The sequence below is a fragment of the Mesocricetus auratus genome, unplaced genomic scaffold (assembly GCF_017639785.1).
Source record: "Mesocricetus auratus isolate SY011 unplaced genomic scaffold, BCM_Maur_2.0 Super-Scaffold_100006, whole genome shotgun sequence".
NCBI classification, from domain to species: Eukaryota; Metazoa; Chordata; class Mammalia; order Rodentia; family Cricetidae; genus Mesocricetus; species Mesocricetus auratus.
In genome coordinates this window covers 76,561,620-76,575,500 of record NW_024429190.1, presented here as the reverse complement: position 1 = coordinate 76,575,500, position 13,881 = coordinate 76,561,620, and the positions used below count along the sequence as shown (strand labels likewise).

Below are 13,881 nucleotides of genomic sequence, written 5' to 3'. Positions count from 1 at the left end.
CATCTTCATCCTTAGGAAGCCCAGACCTGCACAGTGGAAACAAGTGGGTGGTCAGGGGGTGGGCTTTTTTGGAGGTGGCAGAGGTCATCCGTAGATACAGATTCTGGGAAACGAGTTAAGAATCAAGACACTGTTTTGATGTGGTTATGAATGAAGAGATGTCTTTCTATCTCAGAGGCTCCCTAGCTTCTTACTAGTGTTTATTTCTAAGCATTTCTTCAGGAAGTGGGAAGTGTTAGCGCATCCTGGTTCTTTGTATGAGGACACAAATACAGAATTAACTCACAAAGCACAGACTACCCTAAGGAATTTTCATGTCCGCCTTTCTTTCAATAATTCTTACTTGCACCTGAAGAGGAGCTTCCTGGCAGGCCTTCACTGTTACTAAGTTTTCATCCAGCTGTTGTGTCCAGAGTCCCAGTCACAAATTGCGTGGTGGCTTTTGCCAGCCCTTACCTCCCCGCCTCCAGCTGGGCTCCTTGAGTTCTTTAGATGTACTTCTACCAATTAGTATGCAGCAATGAGTTTGAACTTAGGTTCTAAGCTTTTTATTTGGTCATTTCAACCATCTTCTAGGTGGCTTTTGTGTCCTCCACTGACAGACATTCCAATATTCCCCATCCTTCCTTCAGTTTTTCCATTAAGCTATTTTATATTTTATTTGGGTTGTTTGTGTTTTCTGGAGCTCATTTGGTATCTGCAGATACCTTTTAATGCTGAAGCTCCCCCATGTGGAGCATTCCAAAACCTTCCCCTCCGGGGGGGGGGCATTCCCATGGCAGTGACAGCTGTTTGCAGTAATATTCACTCCCCATGTGTGCCAGTATCTGCAGATTGGATCATGCCTGGTGCTTTAAGTTTGTTATGCCCCTAGGGCAGGAACTTTCACCTCCTTTCTTCCACAGCACTTGACCTAGTATCAAGAAGCAGGCAAGCCTCATTGTGAACAGTAAATACCCCAATATAATTTAGACAGTAAACCTGCTAATTTAGACCACCTTAAATAATCTTTTTTTGTCTCCTGGTATTTAAATTATTCAACCATACACAATTTATTTCTTCGCCATTTATTTATCCTTTGACAAAACTACTTGTAAAGTTAAATAAGACTATAAAATAAACATTTCAACACACACACACCTATAATGTATTACAGTGAAGCAAATAAACATATTCTCTGGGGCCTTTTCCTATCTTTCCTCTCAAATTTAAGCATTTTACTAACTTAAATAAGCTGCCTCTAAAGATTTCCTAAGTAATTAGCAAACTACCATCAATAATATAGAAATGCACACAACCAATTCCCATTTTTTCTTCTCTTTATGCCTTAGTGGAAAATGTGTGTGTTAGAAGATAGTTTATGACTCTTCTTGCATCTGTTGCTTATAAGTCTGGCTAAAGTCAGAGGAAGTATTGCCAGCTGAACTCCTGGGAAAGCTACAGTTAATTTCATGACTTTATAATACATCATAAAGTATCTCAGCATCACTAATTGCATTATTAAAACAAATGAACATGATTTATTATAGACCTAGGGGAAGAGTGCCATGACTATTGCTCTGTGGAAGAAAAACAAAACAGAAACTGAAGTCCTACAAAAAATAAACAAGGTTTTGTAGAGAGGTAGAGACATATACAGAAAGAGTAGAACCCTCTCCTCACCTCTAAAATAAAGAGAAGAAGTTAGATCATTTCCAACTGGGTCCTTCCAATTCATTGTCTCTACAGTTTTGTAACTGTGGAGGCATCAGATAGGCAGCTATCGTCAATACCCAGTACAGCATCCATCTGATACAGGGTGATGGTCAATCAATGTTTAATCAAGTAATCAACACTGCATTAAGGTCTTGTGCTGGGTGACTAACTGTGACATTAACTCCTCCTGAGACCTCTGGACCCTGATCTGTACCCTCTCCAGTCACACACACACACACACACACACACACACACACACACACACACACACACACACAAACACACACACAATAACCACAGCAGATTCTTTTAAATTTGGAAACACCCAGGCTCCTTTATGTCTGGGCACTTGACTTATTTTGACCTCTCTGTAGAATTCCCTGCCTGTGTCTTGACTTATGTTGGCCTCTCTCTAGAATGCCCTGCCTGTTGCTTTGCACAGCCTTGCACCCCACTCTCAGTCTAAAATCCACCTTTCCCAGTGGCTGCCTGGAACCACCCTGTGGATGAATTTGGTTCTTCATGTTCTCCATCACCTGTCTTTCTAACAGTTCCCTGAATTGCTGGATATTTTATGGGATTTCGTTTCTTTGATTTTTCTTTCATTGTCTGACACACCCCCTAACTCCCAAAGAAACTATAAGCGTCATGAGGTCAAGGATGCATGTTTGTTGACTACAGCACCCCAGCGCCCTTCACAGTACATACGGGGCACAGTATCAACTGCATGAAGAGAAGGTGGTATGTGCCCTAGTTTTTTCTTTATTGCTTTGGTAAAAGCAACCAAGCAAACAAAAAACCTCACAAAACACTGACCAGAAGCAACTTGTCTGCGTGTGAGTGTGGGTAGGGGTCAGGGGTTAGCTTATATATCCCCATTACAGTCAGTCACTGAGGGAAGGAACTCAAGAAAGAAACTTTGGAGGCAGGAACTGAAGCAGAGGCTATGGAGGAACATTGCTTACTGGCTTATTCAATCTGCTTTCTTACACAAGTCAAGACCGCTGCTTAGTGGTAGCATTTCCCACAATGAGCTGGGCCCTCCCCCATCTATCACTAATCATGAAAATGTGTGTGTGTGTGTGTGAGTGTGAAAATGCCCCCCCACGGACCTGTCTATAGAGCAGTCTGATGGAGGCATTTTCTCAGTTGAGGTTCCTTCTTCCCACATGACTAGTTTGTGTCAAACTGACAACAATCTGAAGAGTAATATTTAACAACCAGAACAGAATTCCTATAAAGAGTGTCTTGGAGGGTTCTTTTTCCATGTTATGTAATGCCATTGTGGTAGTTATATACTTTAGGATCTTGGTTTTTTTTTTCCTTTGACATGGGAGATTTTGGTTAGCATGTAGTCACGGTGACCACACTTGAATAACCTTGAATGCCCTTTACAAAACAAAACAATTAACAGCAGCAGTGACAAACAACTAAACCATAAGCTTGACAATTTCACTTTTAGCCTTGATAGTAAATACATGTACCACTGGTGGTTTAGCATCACACATGTGTGGTTCATATATCCCCATTTTCAGGGCATAACTTCACTGGATGCCTTCTGGGGAGCTCCTTTCCCTCCAGTCAGGGATTGCAACTGAGTGGTGCATGAGTTAACAGAATAGAGTCATCAATGTTGATACCGATTGGCATCAAAAGGGGAGAATTACAACAATGTAAATACATAGTGATTCTGAACTACAACAAAAAGCTGAACTGAAAAAAATTAACTGGCATTTTCATATCACTTGGAAAAAGTCTTGATGGTGGCTACTAGGACATGTCACAGCTGAGGAGGCTCCACCATTTAATTACCTTGTACCTGTCAATGGTTGTTCAGTGGCAGAGAGTGACTTTGCATCTACTAGCACAATGACGTTTTGCAAACCAAGGAACGAGGAACATGTGGTACGATCAGAAGGGAATTCATTCTCCTAACAGAGTTTTCCAGACTCAAAGAGCACACATGCAGGAACTTAGATTGGTGCCTTCATTCCAATAGAGGATACATTTACAAAACTGCATATAAATAGGATGCCAGACGCCACAGGGTTGTAATACATCCAAATTTAGCGGTACATATTCAACTACACATGTCCAGAAAATACAAGAAAAGTGATGTGAGGAAGGAACAGAAAGAAAAGAGAAGAGGAAAAAAGAAGAATGTTGAAGCACAAGCCACCAGTTCCAAGGCTGCTCCCCTCTCTGCACATGAGGGCTGCACCGTGTGAAATTGAGGCTCTGCAGTTGCAGAGGTGCAGCCAGGCTGTGACGAGATGGCTGTCTCACAGCATTAGTGGAAGCTCAAAAGTCTGTATACCCATGACCCCATGCCTCACAGACCCTAGGAACAAACAAGTGATTCCTGTGGGCCTGACAGTATCTGTTCCATCCTGGGAAAGAAAGTGAAAGTCAGCAATGTTGGCAAAACACTGCAATTTACAAGGTGCTTATGGGGCTTTCCAGAGTAATTTTGGTCACATCTAAAAGTCACCATTTTTCGGAGAGAGGTAAGGCATTCAAACTAAACTCCTTTATAAGAGGCCATCCTATTGCATACTGTATGTGATCACAAGTACCCAGTATTTAACCGAATTCTGCTCTCTCTCATTTGCTAACATAAACAACAGAAACAAAAATTACTTTGTTTTGTAGGAATTCAGAACATGCTATTTTTTCAAGCACATTGTTAATATTTTATTGGTTTGGATTTTGAAACTCCAACACATAGCCTACCTATAAAGTTACATTATAAAAACATACATAGAGAACTAGAAATCATTTATATGATACAAGCATGCATTTGTGGACACACATGTACATAGTACATACACATGTTCAGAGGTATGGTAGTTGAGAAGCATGTATAAGTGGGTCTTCTCCCTAAAGAATAAACTTCTTTAAGGCAACATATTTGTTGGCGTTTTAAATGCTTAGGGCCTTCCAATGGAGGGCATCTACACAGGCTTCTTCAGATGTGACCTTTTCAAAGAACATAAAAGAGCTTGGTCATAGAGAGCCTGTCTGAGTCATTATTATATCTTGTCTGGATTATTTTATAATTTCAGAAAATATTTCTTCAATAACTCTAGGGAAAGCGTCTGATTTAGAACCTTAAGAGTCTCTCAGGAATGGAAATACTAAATAATTTCAGAATAAAAACTGCACTGAAAAGTATTTTTTTCATGTGAGCCAGTCTTGAAGAGATTTGAGATGTCCAGGCATCTACTTCAGCTCAGATGGGGTAACTGAGTGCATGTGGTAATCTCAGCCACACTGAGGAGAGGCAGCAATTTGAGGTCTGGTGAGAGCTTGTGGTGGATCAGCCCTTGCAGCTTGAGCTGGAGGTGAGAAATAGTGACCAGCTGCTTTGCTTTTCTGATATTCAGCTTGAAGTTTGAACCCCAATATATGTCTCTGGGTCATTTGTTTTTTCATGTTATACATGAGATTAAAAACTGTCAAAAAGGCTAATCCAGCCTCCAACCACAGAAGGAAGCAAGCTTGGGCCTGTTTCCAGCCCACTTTCCAATGCCCTGCTCAGAGTCTCCTGAGGTCTGGGGACTGAGCACAGGAGAACCTGTCGAGGAGGACCAGGTCATCCAGAGTCTGCCAACATCTCGATGCTAGTCCCACCTCCACCAATAGGAAGAGGAGAGCCATCAGAGTATTGGATCTTCTTAGCCCCACAAGGAGAGGGAGAGACTCCACCGGCACCCACAGGAAGAAGGGATGGGAAGACTACAGTATAAGAACACATTCAACAACAGAAAGATCAATATGACATCACCAGAGACTAGAGACTCCACACCAGCAAAATTTGAACATCACAACACAGATGAAGCAGAAGAGAAGGACCCTAAAAACAACTATATGAAGATGATAGAGACCCTCAAAGAGAGAATGAGAAAATCCTTTAAAGAAATGAAAGAAAAAACAAACAAAAAATCAAGAAATGCAGGAAAAGACAATCGAAAAATTGCAAGAAATAAAACAAATCTATTGAATAAAACAAGGAAAGCTAAGAAAAAACCACCAAACATGTGAAGGAAACAATTTTAACAGTGCAAGATTTGAAAGCTGAAATAGAGACAATAAAAAAAGTCTGAGGGAATGCTGGAAATAGAAAAGTTGGGTACAGATGCAAGAATAACCAATGGATAATAAGAGATGGAAGAGAGAATCGTAGGTGTTGAAGATACATTAGGAGGAATAGATTCATCAACCAAAGAAAAATTTAAATCCAACAAATCCCTAACAGAAAATATCCAGGAAATATGGACACTGTGAAAAAGCCAAGCCTAAGGATAATAAGTATAGAACAAGGAGAAGAAACCCATCTCAAAGGTACAGAAAACATTCAACAAAATTATAGAAGAAAACTTTTCCAACCTAAAGAAAGACATGCGAATAAGAGTACAAGAAGATTAGAGAACACAAAATAGAGTGAAACACAAAAAATTCCCCTGAAATTTGCAGGCAAATGGATGGCACTAGAAGAAACCATCCTGAGTAAAGTAACCCAGTCACAAAAAGAGAAACATGGCATGTACTCTCTCATATATGGATTTTAGACATAGATCTGGGGAGTGTCAGGCTACAATCCCATGGCCAGAGAGTCTGGAAAACAGAACCTTCATTCAATGGCCAATGGAAGCAGAGGGAGACTCCCACAGCTAAACACTGAGCTGAACTCAAGGAATCCAGTGACAGAGAGCAAGGACTGATGAGCAAAGGGGTTAAGACTGGGCTGGTTTAACCCCCAGAAACAGCTGACCTGACAAGGGTTAGCTCTTTAATCCCAGACTGATGGCTAGGATTCCAGCATGGGACTGATCAAGACCCCCTGAATGTGGGTGTCAGTGAGGAGGCCTAGGTAATCTATTGAGCCTTTGGTAGTAGATCAGTATTTATCCCGGGTATACAAATGGACTTTGGGCGCCCATCCAACAATAAGAGATGCACTCTACCCCTGGACTTCCAGCCAAGGGTCTAAGCCCTTCCCTGGATGAAATGACAGACTATGGGCACCCCCATGGAGGGCCTCACCCTCGGGGAAATGAGGGGATATTAGAGGGGTTGGTGGGAGGGCACAGGAGGAGGGGAGGGAAAGGGAGAGGGACCTGGAATTGACAAGTGAAGCAACCTTGTTTCTAATTTAAATTTAAAAATAAAAATTAAAAAAAGATAAGAAGTTAATTTCATATTCATCACTGGAAAAATCCATCAGGATGACGTCTTAATTCTGAACATGTATGCCCCAAAATACAAAGGCATCCATATTCATAAAAGAAACATTACTAAACTCAAATCACACATAAAACTCACACACTTATAGTGGGAGACTTCAACACCCCATTCTCACCAATACACAGGACCACCAGAAAGAAACTTAGCAAAAAAACAAAGGAACTAACAGAAGTTATAACACAATTGGGTTTAACAGACATTTATAGAACATTCCATCTAAACACAAAAGAATATACCTTCTTCTCAGGGCCACATGGATCCTTCTCTAATATCAACCACATACTCGGTAACATAGCAAACTTCAACGGATACAAAAAAAAATGGAATAACTCCCTGTATCTTATCAGACCACCATGCTTTAAAGTTAGCATTCAACAACACAAATTGCAGAAACCCTACAAACTCATGGAAATTGAACAATGTGCAATTGCACCATTCCTGGGTCAAGGAAGAAATAAAGGAAGAAATTAAAGACTTCCTAAATTTCAATGAGAATGAAGACACAACATACCCAAACTTATGGGACTCTTCTAAAGCAATGCTAAGAGGAAAGTGCCCACATGAAGAAAATGGAGAATAGTCATACTAGAGAATTAACAGCACAACGAAAGTTCTAGAACAAAAAGAATCAAACTCACCACAGAGGAATATGCAAGGAGATAATCAAATTAAGGGCTAAAATCAATAAAGTAGAAACAAAGAAAACAAAACAAAGAATAAATGTAACAAAGAGTTGGTTCTTTGAGAAAATCAACAAGATAGACAAACCTTTATCCAAACTAACCAAAAGGCAGAGAAAGAACATGCAAGTTAGTAAAATAAGAAATGAAAAGGGAGAAATAACAACAGAAAATGAGGAAATCCAGAGAATTTTCAGATAATACTTTGAAAACTTGTATTCCATAAAATTCGAAATTTTAAAGGAAATGGACAATTTTCTGGATAGATATCACTTGCCAAAATTAAATCAAGAACAGAACAATTTAAATAGACCTATAACCCCCTAATGAAATAGAAACAATCATCAAAAATCTTCCAATCATAAACAGTCCAGGGCTAGATGGTTTCACTGTAGAATTCTACCAGAAATTCAAAGAACAGCTAATACCCATACTTTTCAAAGTATTCCACACAATAGAAGCAAAAGTGCCATTCCAAACTCTTTTTATGAATCTACAATTACCTTGGTACCCAAGTCACACAAAGACACAATTAAGAAAGAGAACTAAAGACCAATCTCCCTCAAGAACATTGATGCAAAAATACTCAATAAAATACTGGTAAATCCACCAGGTGGTGGTGGCGCACGCCTTTAATCCCAGCACTTGGGAGGCAGAGGCAGGCGGATCTCTGTGAGTTCAAGGCCAGGCTGGACCGACAGCCTCCAAAACAATACAGAGAAACCTTGTCTCATAAAACCAAAAAGAAAAAAACATGCTGGTAAATCCAATCCAAGAACACATCAGAAAAATCATCCAGTATGATCAAGTAGGCTTCATCTCAGGGATGCAGGGGATGGTTCAACATATGAACATCTATCAATGTAATCCACCATATAAACAAACTGAAAAAGAAAAATGACATGATCATCTCACTACATGCTAAAAAAGCCTTTGACAAAATCCAACACTCCTTCATGATAAAGGTCTTGGAGGGATCAGGGATAACAGGAACATACTTAAACATAATAAAAGCTATTACAGCAAACCAACAGCCAACATCAAACTAAATGGAGAGAAACTCAATGTGATTCCTCTAAAATCAGGAACAAGACAAGGCTGTCCACTCTCTCCATATCTCTCCAATACTGTACTTGAAGTTCTAGCTAGAGCAATAAGACAACAAAAGGAGATCACAGGGATACACAATTGGAAAGAAAGAAGTCAAACTTTCACTATTTGCAGATGATATGATAATCTACATAAGTGATCAAAAAAACATTACCAAGGAACTCGTACAGCTGATAAACACCTTCAGCAATGTGACAGGATACAAGATTAACTAAAAAAAAATCGGTAGCCCTACTATATACAGAAGATAAATGGGCTGAGAAAGAAATCAGAGAAACATCACCCTTTACAATAGCCATAAATAACAAAATATCTTGGGGTAATGCTAACCATACAAGTAAAAGACCAGTATATTAAGAACTTTGAGTCTTTAAAGAAAGAAATTAAAGAAGATAGAAGAAAATGGAATAATCTCCCAAGCTCTTGGATAGGTAGGATCAACATAGTAAAAATGGCAATCTGGCAAAAAACAATCTATAGATTCAATGTTCTCCCCCATCAAAATACTGGCACAATTCTTCACAGACCTTGAAAAAATAATAATCAACTTTTTTGGAAAAAACATAAGATCCACGATAGCCAAAACAACCCTGTACAATAAAAGAACTTCTGGAGGCATCTCCATCCTTGACTTCAAACTCTATTATAGAGCTATAGTCCACAGAAACAGCTGACCTGAACAAGGGGGAGCTCATGGACCCCAGACTGACAGCTCACAAGCTCAGAAACTAGCATAGGACAGAACCAGGCCCCCTACATGTGGGTGTCAGTTAGGAGGCCTGGGCAGTCTATTGGGCCCCTGGTAACGGAGCAACATTTATACCTTGTGTACGAATGGACATTGGGAGCCCAATCCCCATAGAGAAATATTCTGTCAGCCTAGACACATGGGGAAGGTTCTAGCCCCTGCCCCAAATGATATGACAGACTTTGATGATCTCCCACAGAAGCCCTCACCCTTTCTATGAAGCAGAAGAGGGATGGGAGTCTGGGGGGGGGGCAATGTGAGAATGGGAGAGAGAGGGAACTTGGATTGATACATAAAATAAGATTGTCTCTAATTTAAATAAAGAAAGGAAAAAACTGTCGAAAAGCATGAAACTAGAAAGTGGTTTAAAAAAATAAATTATGTCGCTTCAGATTCCCCCAAGAGTCTGGATGTCGAGGCTTTGCAAATATACTCATTTACCAACCAAAATGCACAAGAAGAGATGTAGGTATGAGATTCCAGTAGCTTGTTTTAAGCAGAAAGCCATAACATGCCAATTAATGAAAACTGAAAAGTAAAATATATTTTGACCCCATTTCAGCACACTATTCCTTAGTGTAATGGACAGATCGCAGAATAAGCAAAGCCTCAAACGGAGGTTGTGTTAGCGCTGAGATGAATTCCAGGAACATAAATCTGTTGTCAGAAGCGACTTTATTTTTATTTCGTTTTGTTTTTTCCGAGACAGGGTTTCTCTGTGTAGCTTTGGAGCCTGTCCTGGAACTAGCTCTTGTAGACCAGGCTGGTCTCAAACTCACAGAGATCCGCCTGCCTCTGCCTCCTGAGTGCAAGGATTAAAGGCGTGTGTCACCACCTCCTGGCTGTATTGCAAACTACCTCCTGGCTGTATTTATTACAGCCACTTGCAAGGAGCTTGGGTTTTCAGACACTTCCCTGCTGCCTTTGAGACTCATTTCTCTTCTTTCTGATCTCTCTGAGAGCTTCCGTGGAGTAGTGCACCACTCAGACTGGGAACAACTCTCATGTGCTCCCACATCAGGCAAAGCCACCTGTTTATGGGCTGGGTTCCCTGGGACCCACTATATCAACGGCATTTAGTGAACACTGAAAACTTAAATGGCGTGAAAAAAATAAATGAACAAGTCAATCCTTGTAGTGTGCTGGGATTGACTCCCATTGCCTCAAGAATTCTGAGAGGGGCTGACAGGATGGTTCAGTAGGTAAGAGCATTCCTCCTGCAGAGGACCAGGGTTTAATTGCCTGCACATGTGTGGTGGCTCACTACCACATTGTAACTCCAGTTCCAGAAGATCTGATGCCCTCTTCTGGCCTCAGTGGGTACTGCATGCATGTGGTGCACAAACATAACCATGCAAAGAAAATAAAGTTTAAAGAATGCAAATAAATACTATCAAGAGCACTGTGCAAGAGTCCTAAACTGGTTGGAGCTGCCTGTTGCCAATGCACACTAAATTCTCCCATCTGAACCTGATTCGAATGCAGTGGGTTAGAGAGAAGAAACCAGACTTCAGAAATTGTTGAGAGAAGTAACTGTTTTCACTGAGTGCCATATCCAGTTATCGTTGTTAACCATAAACAGTCCCCAAAAACACCTGTGAGGAAAGCAAGGAGAATGGCATTAAGTACAGCAGTCAAGATCGAGAAGTTTAGAATGGGTATCAATAGAATGTGCTGGAGGACTTGGGTAATAATAGCTTTGTGAGTCTGAAGCTCGATTGATCCCTGAGGAAACACAGAAAAGGTCCTGAAATCGTTTAAAATGTCAGACAATGGGCAATATAAAAATATATCTATCTAAGTGTTGGAATACATCATAAACCTGGCTACATCTTATGTTAAAATAATCGTCAACAATCTGTCACTATTTTCATTTGAAAGAAAAAAGGTTTGCTCACATGAAAAATATGACATCTTTAAGTATTTTCTTTGTGTTTGTTGTATATATAATACTTCAATATTTGTGGTGAGAGCATGCTTCCTTGCAAGGAGGTTTTATTCAGTTAGTGAGGAGAGTGTTTTAATTCACATGTAAGAACCTCCTGCCTTTATCTCGCCGTCTGAGAAATGAATAAAAAGGGCAGTTGATCTTCCTACAGCAGATAACCTCGACAGCATGGAAATCAGCCAAAATGATTGCTTCGCCGATGGTGGGGGTAAGAAAGCCTGGACAAATATGGCGGGCGTCCTGCCCCTCTCTCAGCTCCTGACAGACATTACTAACCACCTGGGTACAGGCCTGGAGGTCCTCTCAGTACTGCAATCGGGGCAGTCACAGGCGGCCGATCACCCAGGGAAAGGACAGCGAGATTCTACTCTGATTCTATGAACACATGAGGAACTGAAGCTACCCCTTGACTATCACTAGACACTGAGGTGTGCACCAATGGAATGCCACTAACGCCACTAGGAATGGGAGAGGAAGTCAGATTCTCCACAGCGGGGAAATGTCATAGTTTTATGAAAGCCAAAATATGGCTACTGCCATTTGATCCTGTAGTTAATAAAAAAAGAAAAAAAAAACAAAGCAAGGAAGAAATAAATATGCAATGAATAATTCCTTCCTTTATATTAACTAAACCAAAACGTCTAGACCCTTCAAATAGCACCAAGAGCTTAATTGCACAAACAGGCCCACTTAGAAGCTCCTGCATTCTCCTACAACTCTTGTTCACAGTCAACTTTTGTCTTGAAAAGCAGTATCCAGAAGGTTTTCACATCTAAATCTAAGACATAATGGGATTATGCTACCAAAGGTGAGAGCAGTAATGGAGATAAAGTAGAAATCTTCATATAAAAGAGAACAACAGAGAGAGGGAGCTGAAGTTCCTAGGATTCTCAGGACTGCCAAGGCCTGCTGGGGGAACCTCTCCCTGACCCTCCCTTGTTTCTCATAAGAGAAACAGTCTTTGTGCCTAAGGATTACAGAATCCCTCCAACCTTGTTCCCCTGTGGGCATATTCTTAAACATACACAAAAGCCTTCATGAAACACTGTGTTAACATTAGGTTCCTTCAGAGGGTCCAACCTGGGAAAAATCAAATGCTATCGACTGCTTACCATCCCAAGCCTCTCCGCAAGGCTCACCTTTTACTCAACCATACTTCAAAGTTGCTCCGACAAGTGCACAACTTGCCTGAGATAGTCATTTGTCTCCAGTGAACTTTCAGGTTTCCCCTTCATGTGAAAGCCTGGGGTGCTTACTGATTTCCAATAAGGGTTACTTCCTTTTATCAATTAATCCTGTGGGCTGAACACCACCAGGCTTGCTCTTTAGGGCCAGGAAAATTATTAGACTCCCTAAGTATATAAATCTAAACCTAATCACTGAGCCTCAATTACTCGCACAGTGGTTTATCATGCTGAAGTACTGACAAGACAACTTTTTCATTAGAGTTTGGACAAGCTAGGGAGATGATGTCAAAGTAGAGAGAGAGAAAAAAACAAATTACCCACCTTCTATTCTGCTTTCTCAAGATTATTCCTGTCAGAATGTGCAGTGATTTGTCAAATCATGATATTTAGCGAGATCTAATTACTCTCATAACTTGAACACATTTTAATTCTTCAATTAATTCATGCCTTATTTTAGGTAGCCAAAAAGCAAGCTAGCTTTACTATAATGAGATATATTCAATTATCTTTCATTCAAAAGAAAAGTAAGTCATATACATTAAAATTGGAGTTTTTACAAAGATGTATTTGGAATGTCCAGGGACACTCCTTAGGGGCTACTGTGTTACACATGCCCTTTTCTTCTGACTGAGCCTGATCCATCAGAAGAGTACAGGGACAGGCCTGCACCTGTACTCAGAGGCCCCGAGCTCTATAGAAACTGTGCCAGCCCAGGCCTAGGCACATGTGACATACCCATGTCATCGAGAGCATTTTTAATGGGGGTGACAGAGATACTGGAAGAATAGCATGGAGGCTGACAGCATTCGTCACCTCCATTAATATTTAAACCACCATAAGATATCACTGCACATACATTAGCATGGGAAACATTTACAAAGGCTGATAGTACCAAGCGGTTGGTGTTGATCTGGAATAACCAAAAGTTTCCTGCAGTCTGGTAGGGGTGTGAATGCTATGAATACATCGATAAAATGTTTAGAATGTCATATAAAATTGAGCATTCTCCTCCTTATGTCTAGCAAATCCAATTCTAGATAGTTAATAGGGAAGTGGAATCCATATGTTCACAGGAAGCTCTGTACACCAGTGTTCATGTCTACTGTTTTATATTAGTCCTAAATGTGAATAAGTCAAATGATACTCATCAAAGGGTAAACACACAAAAGCTGTAAAACCTGGGAGTGGTGACAATAAAGAGGACTGCAAATGTATACAAAAGTAGATTAGTCTATGGCATGAGTGACAGAGGCCACATTCAAAGGA

General features: G+C 40.4%; 1 protein-coding gene across 3 annotated transcripts in view; it reads right to left on the bottom strand.

The window, feature by feature from the left end:
• Positions 1–13,881, bottom strand: part of Arhgap24 (Rho GTPase activating protein 24) — a 600,446-nt gene that overhangs the window by 300,754 nt on the left and 285,811 nt on the right. The gene's annotated exons all lie outside the window — the stretch shown is intronic.